Here is a 17,482-nt window from a genome sequence, read left to right as displayed (position 1 = left end):
ATGTTTATTCAGATTCCAGTTTGAATGTGATGTCTTGGGGTTATTCCCCAGTAAACATGGTCAGTTTTTTTCCCTAGCACAGAAAGACAATTGCAAGAAACAAGAATTCAGGAAAAAAATATAGCATGCAGTGTGCTTCTATATCCCATTTTTATCCTGTCATTGTGGGAGGAATTGATAATTCTTCATATCTGTCATATGAACATCCAACTATCTCTACAACACACATAAAGAACTCTTGTTTTTGAAATCCATTTTCTAATAGAAATGTAAGAGAAGTTAATATATCATCAATTATTCACCTCAAGTAAACAAATATTCTCACATATACACATTTTTAAATACTGAAGCCCCATATAGTATGTAACTGCACTGGGCAACTGACATAAATTAATCTTTTTTAAAAAAAATAAAATCAGGTAAAATTAGAGAAAACAATGTTACCCAAAATCTAAGCAGAACCATTAGCCCAGTAAAATTTGCGCATCCCTGGATTAAAATGTTGAACTATCATAAAGGCAAAGATACATTTTGAGTACTCTATCACAAAACAATCTTTTTAATACCACTTGAATCAATATACAGAACAGCACAGAACAGATTTGATATGAGTTCTGGTAACTTTGCCAGCAGCTTCAGAATCTACTGCAATAAAACTGCAAATGTCAAGATCCCTCAAGCATCACTCTTCTTTCACTATTTGTTCGTTCACTATTCATTATTGCACTATTCTTCTTTCTCCTTCTCCTTTCCACTACTTACATGGAAAATCATGGGTCAGTTGTCTTCTGCAAAATATGCAATATAAACAGTTTTTAGTTATCTAACTGTAACATGGAGATTTTTTTGTTCTATATAGATGAAAACATCAACATTAACAGATCACACCCAAGATATTACAGAAATAATGTATCAAAGTTTGTTACACTTAATTCAACTTTCTAATACAAATATACTCCGGGATTCCTTAATATTCTGTTATTTAAAAGTGACGTGAACGTTTTTTAAAAGGGAGAGAAAGAAAAGTTCAAAGGAAACAGGAAGTCGGTGCTGTAGCAGATAGAGTTAAGAGAGTTATGTAATCTCTTTACTGGGACATGGATAGGACAGCACGCTGCTTGCTGATTAACTAAAAATAGAATAATCCCAATTACAGCAACACTTCAACTTTTTCCTAGGTTTCATGTTTCATGAGCTCACAGAGAACTCATGAATGGAGAGGGTGGGAAGAAAAAGAGCAGACCAAACAACAAGAATCCTTTTTATTTTTCTTCTAACTTAGAGAACATAAATATCAACAAAATCTTCTTTTCTACTCTAATTTTCTGGGCTGTCGTATTTCAGCTAAGTTCCAGATTATTTGCTTTAAGATCCATCCTTTCCAATATGAACACAAAATGTAGTAGATAAAGAAATGAAAATCTGCTGTTTTGATCGGTTTTACATTAATCACTTAAATAATGCAAAGAAAACAATGCCAAGGGCCACTTTAAAAATTAACAGACTTGTAGAACCAATTCCAGATGTAGCCAGCATATAAAACAGCATATAAAACAGCAGTGATCCAATATCTCAGGGGCTGCCACAAAGAAGAGGGAGTCAAGCTATTCTCCAAAGCACCTGAAGGCAGGACAAGAAGCAATGGATGGAAACTAATCAAGGAGAGAAGCAATCTAGCACTAAGCAAAAATTTCCTGACAGAACAATTAATCAGTGGAACAACCTGCTTTCAGAAACTGTGAATACTGCAACACTGAAAGTTTTTAAGAAGAAACTGGACAGCCATTTGTCTGAAATGGTATAGGGTTTTCTGCCTGGGCAGGGGGTTCGACTAGATGACCTCCAAGGTCCCTTCTACCTCCTCCTCCTCCTCCTCCTTATTATTATTATTATTATTATTATTATTATTATTATTATTATTATTATTATTATTATTATTATATTTATTTCCTACATACATGAAACAAATCCATATAATATTTTCCTAAGAAGAGGGGCAAAATGAAATAAAATAAAATGCATGCTCTGTCATAGTAATCATGGCTTTTATTTTAATGTTTAAAATGAAGCATGAATGAATATTCAATCAATCATGCTTGTAGTTTTAGTTTTGAAGAAATGGCATCCTTCATATCCATATTTATAGAATGACACATATGCAAAATAAAAAAAGACTGAGGAGAATATAATTTAAGTTATATTTTGATTTCCCCCCTTAGTTTAAAAATAGTTTTCATGTGATATCAAATGTGTATCAGAAACCTGTCAATGAATTTCTTAGAAAAATTCGTTCAGTATTACTGAATAATTTAAATAATACAGCTCCCACTTTCTGGAAAGCCCTTAAAACTTGGTTCTGTCTCCAGGCCTGAGTCAATATGGGTGTGATCAACTGGACAGCCATTTGTATGAATGGTATAGTGTTTCCTGCCTCAGCAGGGGATTGGACTAGATGACCTCCAAGGTCCCTTCCAACTTTATTGTTGTTGTTGTTGTTATTATTGGGGTCCCAGTCATATTATTATTTCATACTCTATATTGTTTATTCTGATTGTTTTAGTCTGGATGACCTATTTATGTGATTTTGTTTTAAATGTTTTCTTTTTTTTTCTGGAGTTGATGGCCACATGAAATCAAATAAATTAAAATGCATTAATTACTTACTACTACTACTACTTTTATGCTGGCCAGAAGTCTCACTGAATGAGAAATGAGATTCAGAAGCAAATGTAATCTGTCTGCTCTGTCATATGACCTTAACCTGATCAACCTTTAAAAGATCCTTTCAAAAGGTCCATTAATAACAAATGCTAGCTGATCAAAGTGGTAATTTTATTATTGCAAAACTTAAGGGTAAATATTTATTTTCTATTTTTATACAAAACTTTCAAAAACTTGCTATCTTTGGTCAAGCAGAACCCACTGTTATCTTTTGGACAAAAGGAGAGCTCCCAATTAGAACCAGCAGATAAACAGATGCAGAGCTGATGAAATAATCATGCCCAGTGAAACTATGGATGTCAATGGTTCTGTGTCACATGGAAGGAAATGTCTTGAGCCAGACTGCAGGGCTCCCTGTGCTGTTCAATGTACTTATCAGTGATTTGGATAAGGCCTTAGAAAATACAGTTATCACATCTGCAGATTATTCAAGAAAGAGCTGGCAGCTATAACTTTAACAAATTGGAACAACAGACAGAATAGACAGAAAGCAGTGAGATGAATTTCATAGCAAGTCCTACAATTGTGAATAAAGAATCAATGGCATCAGGGTGGGTGTTAAATAAGGGCTAGATGGTCTTCCATTATGAATACTACAGTACAGGTAGTCCTTGACTTACAACCATTTGTTTAGTGACTGTTTAAAGTTACAACAGCACTGAAAAAGTGACTTAAGACCATTTTTCACCTGTATGAAAAATGCACCATCCCCATGATCAAATTCAGATGCTTGTGCTGTCCTGGGATATATAATCACCTTTTGCAACCTTCTGACAAGCAAAATCAATGGGAAAACCAGATTCACTTAATAATCATGTTAATAACAACTGTAGTGATTCACTTAACAATCATGGCAAGAAAAAATGTAAAATGGGGCGAAACTCAGTCAGCAACTGTGTTGCTTAACAGAAATTTTGGGCTCAATTGTGGTCATAAGTTGAGGACTACCTGTATAGATTTCTATCCTGGGCAGACAGCTGGACTAGATGATCTTCAAGTTCCTTCCAAATCTACACTGCCACTGAAGATCACTTTATAATCGTATATAAATTGCACCTTTATCTTTCAAAAATCTACACTTAGCTTATCTTCTAGGTTAGCTAGAGACATACCAAGATCCAATATTTAGTTGCTAAGCTTTAAATCCTATCTTAATCTTTTATTTCCCAACTCTTCTTTTACTCATATTTAATTAATATTCTTTTAAGATCTGCAATGAAATCCTACTAATGCTATTCTTGTCTACCCTCTCAGAAAGGAACATATTACAGCATGATGCTTATTTCAGAATCTAATGGATAAAGAAAACATTTATGTCAGGCTAAAACTTTCTCAGATCACCAATTAAAACAGTTGTCTTTTTGTCTTTCAGCTTAATTTGAATGATATTTGGTGTACTGGTCTCCATTCCATTGGGTACGTTGAATGCAGAGTTCTACAACTGGTGAATTCTGTTAGGTAAATTTCAGCTTGTTATCCTACAACTGAAGTCTGGGGGTGGGGTTGGGACTCAGATACAGAGGCAAGGACACATTAGCGGATGTTGAGACGTGAGGCACTGAGCTTTGTGCATCCATGTCCTGAGTTAACCCAAAGTCCTAGTTTCCATAGGTAACCGTAGCAACCTGAATTCTCATAGCAAGGGGCCTGTTTAGCTGATTACCACAGAAAGGGCCTAAAATCATATCCTTAGTCATCTTTAGTGTTTCAAACATGTGTATGAATGTCCTCTCCTTGTTTCATTAAACTGAGTAATTAAAATACAAAATAAATTGAAAAAGGGCAGGGCATAAGATTAACAATGAAGATACTATAATAATATGGATTCTAAGCAATGTGACTGGTTACTTGGCAACCAAAAAGAGGTGTATCAGAAAAAAATGAATTACAATTATAGAAGTAGTTATTCTGGCAGCTTTTAGAGAAGGCTTTTGAACAGAGCTTTCTTAATGCATCTGATTTAGGAAAACAAGCAAAAATTATGTTTACAAAACATGCATTTGCTATTCTTAGTTAAATACTTTGATTTTATTACCTGTTAACCAGATAGGAAAAGCACATGGAGAACCTTCCCATTTGAGGCATGTTTTATCCTTTTTATTTTTTTCCTGTTAAGAACAGGTTCAGATACAGTAACATGGAGGGGACAAATAATACTTTTAACTGTTAGAATAGACCAGACAACAATCCTATGTTAATACCTATTAGTTTTAAAGATAGCAAAGGCATATAGAGGTGCCTTTACAATATCAATACCCTCCTCTTTATGAAATAAGCAGCATATGCACTTGTGCAGACATGGACAGACATTTCTATATTGCTACAAAATGTTCAACTATACAGTATGGCCTTTCTGTTTAAATGCTGTTTGTATGTGGTATTTTTCTACAAACATTATCCAACTTCCTTCACTCAACTTCCTTCTATTTTTTTCTGAAAAATCCAACCAAGCAAACACTTTGAAACTGCTGCAAATGGGAACTGCACCAGAGTTACTGAAGAGCCCTATCTAACCCAAAGAGATTGCTGGCAAATCCATGAGCGAGATGTTTGAATTGACAAATTAGATCCCTGGTAGAAACTGGCTCAATGCTGAAGTGTTACCTCCTTCCTACAGGTAAAGTACTTCAGCTCTTCTATAGTGTATTTGCCAGCAACTCTATCTTGTTCACTAACTGATCCAAAACAATCAAATCTCCAATACTGTAACTTATTCCAAATTCTATTGGTCCCGTTATTGTACTTCTCATGAGTCTAACCGAAGAAGCATTCAATTCTTTATATTCTTTGGTCAAAACACTGTAATTGCTTACTTGAGAGATGGATGGCATATAAGTTGAATAAATTATTATTTAGGAAATAAGGAAATAATTCAAATTATTTCTTAATAAACCATATGATTTTATACTAAACAATCAATCATATTGAAAGCAAGAATACCACTGGAGCTGGAAGCATAAATCATAAGGGTATGTACAAATTTTTTTAAAAAATGCTTTGTTCTGGATCTGGAATAAAATACTCCCTTTTAAAATGCTCCAAATACAGAATGTTATTGTTATAGAAATTTTCAAGTATTATGGCCAGAGAAAACAACTGGAACTCAGGACTGTTGTTTCTATGATTGATTCCTCAAGGTTATAATGTTTGACTATTGCTTTTTATTGTTTTTATATTGGGTTTTATCCTTATAAGCCACATAGAATCACTTGAAGTGGGCAACCATATAAATTTTCACCTGACGGCAGGACAAGAAGTAATGGTTGGAATCTTATAGAAGAGAAATCCAACCTAGAACTAAGAAGAAATTCCCTGGCTGTAAGAACAATTAATCAGTGGAACAACTTGCCTCCAGAATTTGTGGTTGCTCCGTCATTGGAGATTTTTAAAAAGAGACTAGCAGAATTTTTCAAACATTTTTGAAAACATTAAATAAGTATCATGGGAAACTGCAGAATACATCTCTGCATTTGGTCACTGGGAAAAAATATTTTAATCTAAACAGGTATCAGCAAGTGACACTCTTTTCACAACAGAAAATCAGTGTTTTCCATTTCTTTTCCAGATTGTTGACCCAAACTATTTTTTAAAAAAAAAATTAGTTTTGCTAGTATGTGATCTCAAGGGATTAAAAATATAGTTTTAATGTAGTTTTTATGAAGATATTTTTCAGAATATTAAGAAGTTCCTTAGTCAATTGTTCTATAGGGATTGATACTTGATCTTGCTACGTTTCTTTTTGTAGACATTCTGTTAGGTTTAGGCCAGCAAAAGTAATTGCTTAGTTCAGGACTTTTCAACTAGTGGTACGGGTACCACCTGTGGTACATTGGCACCTAGCAGGTGGTACGCGACCATCCTAGAAAAGTGGTAGTGGAGAGGAAGGAATGAACTTAACCGGTGGCAGCACCGCACAAGCCTGAGTGAGAGATGGCTGGAGCTGCAGGGCTGTCAGGGCTCAGTGAAAACACCAGGATCAGCGCTTCTTCAGGGCTGTCAGGGCTCAGTGGAAGCGCCAGGATCAGCGCCAGGCTCCAGCTGGAGCTCAGCGCTGATCCTGGCACTTCTGCTGAGCCCAGAAGAAGCGCCGATCAGCTGGAATGTTGCAGCATCTCCAGGGTCTTGTGATGTACATTCAGATGCTTGGCAACTGATTCATATTTATGACGATCACAGTGTCCCAGGGTCATGTGAAGTGACCAAAGCCTGCTGCAACCACCCAGCAGATGGGGGGGGGGAATAAAAACCAAACACCCCCCCACACACACACCCGCTGCCAATCCTCAACAGAAAACGAAAACCTTGGACAGGAGGAAGAGTGCCACTGGGCAGTCAGGTGTCTTGCTCGGCTGTGGCTTGGGGGGCACTTTTTTCAGTGCCATTGTAACTTCGAACAGTCACTAAGCGAACTATTGTAAGTCGAGGACTATCTTTGTTTCATCACTTTTTTCCTTTTTTGGTCATCAAGTTTTTGACACCTTACTAGGCAACTGGTGGTACTCAGATGTTGCCATATCCTAAAAGTGGTACAATGGGTGAAAAGGTTGAAAAGCCCTGACTTAGTTCTTTGCTATGTCTTTTTGCTTGTATACAGGAGAGACTGCTGACTGCAAAAAGAAAATAATGTAGGGGCAAATTTGCTGTTGCTTTTTAATATCATGTCAATAGGAGGATATATGGAGTATAGCCAGCCGTACCAACAGGCTGAAGAACAGCTTTTATCCATGGGCTGTTAGGCTTTTGAACGGGAAATAATTTTATAAACTTTATGGATGATTGACTAGCGAGGTTGGTGTGTTGTGCAATTAGCTCACATGGTGTAATAAGATGGTTTGTGTCTCTGTGAGTTGGGGTGGGGGCACGAAGGGAGGCTCAGCCAATCTCAATGTACACATGGTTGTACTTTGACAATAAAGGTTCATTCATTCATGGTGCTTAAGAGTAAGCAGATAATATGCAAACCTGTCAAAGCTTATCTAATTAAGTTTACGTTTGCCAAACCCACACTATACCAGTACTCTTTACATAACCCTAGGAGCATTAGGAAGTTTTGTATGAAACACAATTCACATGTCCATGAAGGCTCTCAATCATCCAGGCAAAGGTATCTAAAGGTTGTATCATGGCAACTGCCATGATTCAACCACTAGATAACAATTCAAACCTTTGCATGACCTGCTTGCATAATAATGATCTGGACAAAACCCACCTACAATTTACCCATCCCATTCCATCAATCTCAATAGCAGTAGGGAGGTGATTGGCCCATGCTGCTGTGCCGATTAGGTTGGAAAATGGTTAGAAGAACAAAAAATCCAGCCAAATTGTCCAATTGAAATTCAATCAGAATATTCAAAATAGAGCCACTTGAAAGGGACATGTTTCATTTTTGAACATTCAAAACAGCCATTACTAGGTTGGAATGCTTTTCACATCCCTAATATGTACACTGATAGTATCATTTGCTTTTTGCTATAAGATATAGCAGCATTTATTACTCTTAAAAGTTAATCACAGAAAATTTATTTTCAAATCATACATTTGCAGTATGAGCTAGATTTAGAACATTCTTTTGAAAACAATGCATCCATTTCAAGTTAGGACAATATGAGGTCTGTTAAAAACAAAACTCTTAACAATAGATTCTCGATCCTTTTATATTAAGATACCATTTCCATATCCAAAATTCTTGAAGCTTAATAAAACCCAAAGAAAAACCAAGGAAGGCTGAACCAAGACTGCCTAATCATTACTAAGCATATTCAGTACAACAAAATGCCAGCACAGACTATCTATGTCTTGGGGGCAGGAAGTGGAATAAGTCCTAAACAGGGCATGGTTATCTGGAATTCTGAACAGTCAGGAATCTCTATAATTTTTCCTGCAGATCCAATTTCATCATAATTATGTAGAAGCCTATGTAGCTTTAAGACAGCTAAAATGCAGTGTTAGTTATTATAGGAAACAATCATAAATTTATTAAGAAAAATCCACAGAAAAAAATTAAACATATAACTTGGTCACAGGTTTAAGATCATTTAAATATGGATTACTTTCACAGCACTTACGGTATTTTAAACTAACACAATGCATAGAGTATTTTTTTAAAAAAATAGTATGTTTGAGAAATACAGCTCACTCAACCATAAGCACCAGCAAAGCATTTTGAAAATAAAGACTATATATAGTGACACACTGTGGCTTACTAGTTTTATGAAAACTCTGTAATTTCATTTTTTCCAGTTTTTTAAATTTTTCATAATTAACAGAATGCATAACAAATAACCTTATCTCCAAAGCAAAAAATAAAATGCTACTGAAAATGTGCCAGTTAGAAACACAGGTTATTCTTCTGGTTAGTGGAAAGTATGGTCCCTTTTGCAAAGTTAGCGACCTATTCCTTGAAATGCAGAATCGTAATTAAAATGTCATTTTTATATTTGGTAGACGTGCGAAATTCCTACACTGTCCTACTCCACACACACGCACACATCCCAATCACTGATATTCACAATATGTGGGTGGCTTATGCCCTATACCAGGGGTAGGCAACCTCGGCTCTTTTATGACTCATGGACTTCAACTCCCAGAATTCCTGAGTCAGCTATGCTGACTCAGGAATTCTGGGAATTGGAGTCCATGAGTCATAAAAGAGCCGAGGTTGCCTACCCCTGCCCTATACTGTCTGTACATATAAATATTTCCACCATTGCGAATACACATTGCTTATACATTTTTTTCCTGTATCCCGGAAGTTGAGATGTAAATATATAATTACGAACCGATTCGTCAAGCTTAAAACAAATGGATGCGGTCTATCTCTTTTATCGGGGGGCTAATCTTCCTGAACAGAGTTTATTATTAAGGGAACAGACGCAGGATCCAGCACTGCGGATCTTGTAATCTCTAACTCTTGCACCAGCGCGGCCCCTGATTTCCTATAAATCTAAACAAGGGCTTTCCTCATAATGCAGCTTTACAACCGCTTCCCTCTTTCCCACCCCCACCCCCCCAATACGGTCCTCTGATAATTTCGACTACCGCGAGGCAGAAGCAAGGAAAAGGGCTGCACCTGCGGCCGCGAGCTGGCTCAGAAGCGTCGGCCGACTTGAAGGATCTGGGCGGCGCTTGCGTGCCTCTTGAACCGGTTTCCACGTTTGCATCATCAGCGCAGCCTCTCATCGCCTGGGCAACTGCAGGAGCGAGCGGGTACAGAACAGAACATTTCCCTCCCCCGGGGAGCTCGGCGTTCTTTTCTCCACCTCCCTCCGCCCTCCCGCTTTTAGGCGAGCTCGAGCTGTTCTCCTTCCGACCGGCTCCACCACGTGGCTGTCCGTCTTAACTGGGCCGCGCGCTCGTGACAGCTTGCCCAAACGAAAACAAGGCAAAATCAGCCCGGTCGCCCTGCGGACAGCTACGCTACCCCCAACGCGTTCCGAACCCGGGATCAGGAAGCGATCCATTAGTGCAGCGTTTCCCAACCTTAGGAACTTGAAGATGCGTGGACTTCAACTCCAGTCCACGCATCTTCAAGTTCCTAAGGTTGGGAAACGCTGCATTAGTGGAGCGTAAGGACTACGTTTCCCAACCTTAGGAACTTGAAGATGCGTGGACTTCAACTCCCAGAATTCCCCAGCCAGCTATGCTGGCTGGGGAATTCTGGGAGTTGAAGTCCACGCATCTTCAAGTTCCTAAGGTTGGGAAACGCTGGACTATATAGCTTTTGCTCGCCGTGGGCAAGGGGCCAAAACGTACTCCTTCGTAGTTGTTGTTGTTGTTGTTTTTTCTTTTCCCCTCCCCGACAACCAAAACAAATACACGCAGGAGCCTCCAATCTTTATGGGAGAGAGATTCCAAAATAACCAGAGCCCACGCTATAATCATTTCGATGGCTTGATCTTACCTCCCTAGCAGCGTTCGTTTATATTCCATCTTTTAACTATCTTATTTCCTCTCTTCTTCTTCTGACGCACTTCAGTTTCTCGGACTGCCATTCCTATACGGTTCGTCCGCTGTTTTTGAGTTTCGAATTACAGATAATTGTTTCCCAGTGTGATAGTCACAACTCCTCCTTTGCAATTCTGTGGCACCAGCGTCTTACCTGAACAGCGCCGGGGGTCACTCCTTCAAATGACACACAAAAATATTTTTGTTTACTTCCCTTTGCCATGTCTTTTGACGGGCACCCTTCTCAACCTCAGAACGCCAACTGCGTCAGATGGTGAAAATCGAGAGCACCTTTTCTATATACCGCCTACTAACCGCATTCGTTCCCCCCACCCGTTCCCTCTAAGCATGTCCAGACGTGGAGACATCTCTCCAGCAAAAGTACAGTCCGACCCTTAAAAAGCACAAGAACTTCCTGCCTCCCACCATTCTCTACGTTTATTTCGAGAATGAACAAGTGAGTCTTGAAGAGGCCTCTCAGCCTTGCTATTGGCTCTGCCTGATATACCTCCGCATTTTTATTGGCTGAAGGGGAAAGGAGGAAAAACGAACATGCTGCCATTTCTTTGCATGCCTATAAGTACGTTTTATACTCACGCCAGCTTCTGTAATAATTGCAGATATAAGGGAAAAAATCGTTTATCCCCAGTTTCTCACTCAGTTCATCACACAGTACTTGAGTGATTAAATCTGTTCACCTGTGATTTTTTCCCCCTATTGTTCCAGATATTTTGACACTGTCTCATAAGTTAGTAAGACGCTTTTAGGTACATTCAAGGCTTGAAGTTAGGAGTTGGGTGTTAAATTATGTGTATTTAGGTTTATACATACATGCACACCCAAAACTGGCATATTACCGAGAGGTTTGGTATTAGGCTAAACCTTTTTCTCTGACATCTTGTTTTCCATAAACTTGCTTAGTATTTATTATTTAGTGGAGTGGCATTCAGTTCTATACTGTGCCTGTCATCCAAAGCTATAAAACCCTGACATGATGTAATGGTTCAGTGAGAAAGTAAATATAGATGGGAATTTAGCCTAACCAGTGCTGGAAAATCTTGTGCTAATGTGAAAAGGGTTTGGACATTTTGAAAGATTTGCAAGGGAAAATTAGCTGCAATTTAGGGATGTTTTGAAGTACAGTATAAGCAGTGGTGGGATTAAAATACGTGAACAACCGGTTCTCTGTGTGGATGCCGCTTCCGGAAGTCCATTCAGGACCTGAGCAACAAAAAATTAGCTACCGGTTCTGCTGAACTGGTGCAAGCTGGCTGAATCACACCACTGAGTATAAGTATTTTTTTTTAAAATTCCATTTATATCCCGCCCTTCTCCGAAGACTCAGGGCGGCCTACAAGCTTAGCAGTAGCCTTCATTCTATGTATATGCCTGCTTATTAGGGCTTTCACACACACCCCAAGCGGCATTATTACAAAGTCAGCTTAATTGCCCCCACCAATCTGGGTCCTTATTTTACCTACCTCGGAAGGATGGAAGGCTGAGTCAACCTTGAGCCTGGTGGGATGCGAACCTGCACTAATTGCAGGCAGCTGGTGTTACTTAAGGAGGCATTAGCCCACTGCTCCACCAAGGCTCTTAGTAATAGGCTTTCTTTCCTAGGACTAAAAATGAAACAGGTTTGCTGGCTGTATTTTCAAACTCCAGTGATAAAAACTGAAAGTTGCCTTAAGCCTTGATTCTTTGTGAGGGAGTTAAAGGTAGTTTTTGATTAATGACCGCATTTGGGACTGGCAACTTCATTGCTGAGCACCACAGTTCCTGAGTGAAAAGTCATATCATCACAATGAGCTTATAATCTTCCCCTTTGGTTATTAAGAGAAACATCATGTGGTTGTTATTTATGATTTTATTTCTGTCTTCTCTATTAACTCTGCTTGTTGCAAGTCAGTTGTGAAGCACGCAAATGGCAATCATAAAATCATGGCATAATGCAATGGTTGTAAATGTGAGGACTGGTTGCAAAGCTATTTTTGACTACTGACACTGATGATGTTACCTACTTTAAGTAATTTATTTATTTATTTATTTATTCGGTTTATATACCGCCCTATTCCCAAAGGACTCAGGGCGGTTTACAAGGCAAAATTTAAAAACAATCAAATATAAAATTAAAATAAAATTAAATTAAGTCTAGCCGCAAAAATTAAATCACAATTTAAAAACATTAAACCCCTCAGTCCAGACCAGATAGCTCAAAGAGCCAGGTTTTTAGGTCCCGGCGAAATGAACGAAGGTCGGGGGCAGTCCGGAGTTCCATTGGCAGTTGATTCCATAGGGCAGGCGCGCCCACAGAGAACTGTGGATCGCCCGTCGGCAATCCTTGACCGGCGGTACCCTGAGGAGGCCCTCCCTGTGGGAGCGCACAGGACGATGGGAAATTGACGCTGGCAGCAGGTGTTCCCTTAGATAATCCGGGCCCATGCCATTTAGGGCTTTATAGGTAATTATTATAAGTAATGAAATGTCTGCAAGAAAACACAAGCTCAGAGAGCATTAAGGATCCCTCAAAGCTATTTTTAATAACTTTAAACAGCTGCTAAATGAGGCAGTTCATAAGCAAGATCTACAAATGAAGGTTTGCCATCCTTTCTCAATTTTTTAAAAACATGATTACATTCATATCTTTCTTTTTTCTTAAAAGCACAAAGGCAATTACATATTGGTTTCCTATCCTCAGAAAGAGAGATATCCCAAGTCATAGTACTAAAGCAGCACCCGAAATTGTAGAACATTTTTTAGACTTTTTTGTTTCCAACTAAAAATGGATTTGTCATTATTATGCAAAGTTCTCTGCCTCACTATCGAAAAAAATACTCAGGGCTGCTGATGTGAGTTTTCTTTCATTACGGTTTTGTGTTCCTGAGACTTGAAGATAGCAAAGCACACACCTGTACTGCAAGGAGGTAGAGGAGAAATGCTGAAGGCCTGCATAGGGTGTGGGTGTCACTGGAAAGGACATTGAGATGGAGAACTGAAAAAGGAACCAGCTGTGTGTGGAGGAGGTGAAACTAAAACAATTTGGTGGAGTGAGCATTGAGGCTCTGAAACTACCACAGCTAGTAAAGAGTAGCAGATTTTACATCTTCACAAGTCTTGCAAACATGAGGGCCAGCTACAGCCAGCCAACAAATAATTGCTTTCTCCATTCTGTAAGAGTAAAAGAGTAAGGACTGAATGACAGAGAAACAACTCAGTAAAAGAGAACAATTTCCAGGCCACTTCAATGTCCAACAGGACTACTAATATATAAAAGCAGGAGAGTGGATGATAATATAAAGCTAAGAATAAAGTAAAAGGATATTAAGCCTGTAAAGGCAAGAGCTTAGGAAAGAAGTACCGTATTTTCCGGCGTATAAGATGACTGGGCGTATAAGACGACCCCCTACATTTCCTGTTAAATTATAGGGTTTGGGCTATACTCGCCGTATAAGACTACCCCTCTTCCAACGCACACCAAATAAAAATTAAAAAACATCAGATTTGATTTTAATATGGTAATTTTAATTCAAATGCTTATGACATGCAGGTACTTTGTAGGAAAACTGTCACTTATAAACATAAGGCTGTTTGTCATCAAACATGTAAACATAAAACAGTGCAAGTGGATTAAACTTAATAATAATAATTAAATAATAATAATAATAATAATAATAATAATAATAATAATAATAATAATAATAAGTTGGAAGGGACCTTGGAGGTCATCTAGTCCAACCCCCTGCTAAGGCAGGAAACCCTATACCATTTCAGACAAATGGCTGTCCAGTCTCTTCTTAAAAACTTCCAGTGTTGGAGCATTCACCACTTCTGGAGGCACTTTGTTCCACTGGTTAATTGTTCTAACTGTCAGGAAGTTTCTCCTTAGTTCTAGGTTGCTTCTCTCCTTGACTAGTTTCCATCCATTGCTTCTTGTCCTGCTTTCAGGTGCTTTGGAGAATAGCTTGGCTCCCTCTTCTTTGTGGCAGCCCCTGAGATATTGGATCACTGCTATCATGTCACCCCTCACCCTTCTCTTCGTTAAACTACACATACCCAATTCCAGCAACCGTTTCCTATTTTCCTAATTCACTTTTTCAGTTTTCCTAATTCACTCTAAAGCTTTCCCTGCGCAGAGCCTTAAGTAACACCAGCTGCCTGCAATTAGTGCAGGTTCTCATCCCACCAGGCTCAAGGTTGAGTCAGCCTTCCATCCTTCCGAGGTAGGTAAAATGAGGACTCAGATTGTTGGGAGCAATAAGCTGACTTTTTAATAATGCTGCTTGTGGGGGGGTGAAAGCTCTAATAAGCAGGCATATACATAGAATGAAGGCTATTGCTAAGCACATTGATTTGTGCTTTAAATTGTAAGCCGCCCTGAGTCTTCGGAGAAGGGCAGGATATAAATGGGATTAAAAAAAAAAGACCAAATGGGAGATCCGCTCCAGGTTTTCCAGCCAGCCCGCCCAGTTCCTGAGTCAAATGTGTCCTTAGAGCTAAGCAGCTGCTCTGGTATTCCCCACCTGCCTTTCAAGTTGCTCTTGCATTCCCCACCTGCCTACAGCTGCTCTTCAACTTTAGAAGGAAAGACGCCCAGACCCCAGCCTGTAAAAAAATCACAGACTGCAGCTTCTACTCCAATTGGTCCCGCTTTCCCTGCGCAGACTAAATGGAAGATCCGCTCCAGGTTTTTCAGCCAGCCCTGTCCCTACAGTTTCAGCACCCGGCGTATAAGACGACCCCTGACTTTTGAGAAGATTTTCATGGGTTAAAAAGTCATCTTATACGCCGAAAACTACGGTATAGTAATAGTCACGAATGAAAGCGAATATACATGTCCCTGGATAATTTTGCAGGATCCAATCTGGGTCACCAGGACCAACCCAGATTGCAAAATTGTGGGAGATACTTTCAATGTAATCTACTGAATCCCCTGCATGGATTGTCCCTGTGAATATGTAGGACAGGGGTGTCAAACTCAATTTCATTGAGGGCCGCATCAGCATTGCGGTTGCCCTCAGGGGGCCGGATGGGTATGGTCTGGGTGGGTGTGGCCTACTGGGTGGGCATGGCTAGAGTGCGTATGGCCTACTGGGTGGGCGTGGCCAGCTCTACATCGTTTGCATCAAGGGTGCCTATGGGGGCCTGGGCAGGAGTGGGACAGATCTGAGGGTCTCTGGGCCAGGGCCAAGGCAGTGGGGGCTGTTCCCTCACTGTTTCCAGGATGGCTTCGCAGGCCGCATGAAACCACTTCGCGGGCCGCATCTGGCCCCCGTGCCTTGTGTTTGACATGTCTGATGTAGGACATATGGGGAGGAAGCTAATCACCAGAGTGCAAGAACACAAACGAGCGGTCAGATGAGGAGACCTGAACTCATTGGTAGCTTCCCACTGCAGTGAACAAGGGCACACATTCAATTTTGCAGCCTCTAAGATTGTTGGATGAGCAGGCACAAAATAAGGGAAGTGATTGAAGCCTGGAAAACAGGCCCTTCATCAGTCAACAGGAGTGCTGATTTACCATCAGCCTATCAATTACTTAGAAAGCGAGGGCTGGGCAGCACAAGCAAATGACAGCCAACGACTTGAAAGCCAGCCATCAACACACCCAATCAACATCTAAAAAGCCACATACAACAGGCGCTATAAATACCACACAGAGAACATCACACACTGCTAGAGAGAAGTTCCCTGAAGATGGGCTCCAGTCTGAAAGCTTGGAAGACAAAACCTCTGGTCCCGCTGACTGAACCAGACTGGATCCTGTAGTAAAAGTGTCATGAAAGTTGGCTAGTTAAGAATACAGGGCAAAAAGGAAACTTGTAATTTTGTTAGGTTTATAGCCAAAACACTGTCACTTATAGCACTGCTTCACAATAGTTTACAGCACTCTTTAAGTGGTTTACACAGTCAACATATTGCCCCCAACAATCTGGGTCCTCATTTTACTAATTTTGGAAGGATGGAAGGCAGAGTCAATTTTGAGCGGGTCAGGATTGAACTCCTGGCAGTCAGCAGAATTAGCCTGCAATATTGCATTTGAACCACTGCACCACCATCGCTCCTTAATGTTAAAATGCTGTCAGTTTTGTTGTCTACTTGGTTCTTTTCTTGAATGAAGAGATGAGGCGAGTGAGTTCAGCAGGAACATGCTTTTATTGAAGAACAGGAACTGAACTGGGAAACAGGGCTGCAAATGCAGCTATTTATACCCTGGCCTCTAGGTGGTGGCCAATAGGTTTAAAGCAACCTATTGCCGCCCTAGAGGCAACCAATGGCAGCCCCGGAGATGGGTTATCTGAGGAGCTGGGAGCCGTTAGCCAGCTACTTGCTTAAGCAACCTTCCCGCATTCAAAACCCACGTGGTACACTCAGTAAAACAAGGCCCAATACATTACAAGTTTGATTTCTTTTCTCCTGTTAATGTGAATAATGTCTTGTAAAGGTTAAACACACACACACACACACACACACAATGTATTATTAGGTCAGATAACTAGGTAATTTAACATGTTAGAAGTTTATATTTTGTACAATAAATCTTCCTTGTGTGCAGTGGTAGGATTCAGCCAGTTTGCACCAGTTTGGTAGAACTGATAGCTAAATTTTTGTTGCCCAGGCCCAGAATGGACTTCCAGAAGCGGCATCCACGCAAAAAACCGATTGTTCACATATTTGAATCCCACCACTGCTTATGTGCATATAAAAGTATTTAGCTTCCACATTGGTGGTTTGTACCATAACCTAACTGTAACCCTGTCATAATCATAGTCTAAATATAAGTGTTAATTATTTGCAATGGAAGCACTATTATATT

General features: G+C 39.7%; 1 long non-coding RNA gene across 3 annotated transcripts in view; it reads left to right on the top strand.

The window, feature by feature from the left end:
- LOC308666796 overlaps positions 1–17,482 on the top strand; it is a 66,903-nt gene that overhangs the window by 5,760 nt on the left and 43,661 nt on the right. For 2 of the 3 annotated variants that reach the window (XR_014026156.1, XR_014026157.1), the window contains exon 1: positions 4,212–5,338. This is a non-coding gene — a long non-coding RNA (uncharacterized lncRNA). Of the gene's footprint in view, positions 1–4,093; positions 4,180–4,211; positions 5,339–17,482 lie in introns of those variants that run through there. The other variant, XR_014026155.1, reaches the window with a different exon arrangement.

This window comes from Vipera berus (genome assembly GCF_964194415.1).
Source record: "Vipera berus genome assembly, chromosome: 3".
In the NCBI taxonomy this organism is placed as follows: domain Eukaryota; kingdom Metazoa; phylum Chordata; class Lepidosauria; order Squamata; family Viperidae; genus Vipera; species Vipera berus.
The sequence above is the reverse complement of the archived record's forward strand: the minus strand, read 5'-3'. Positions and strand labels throughout refer to the sequence as shown.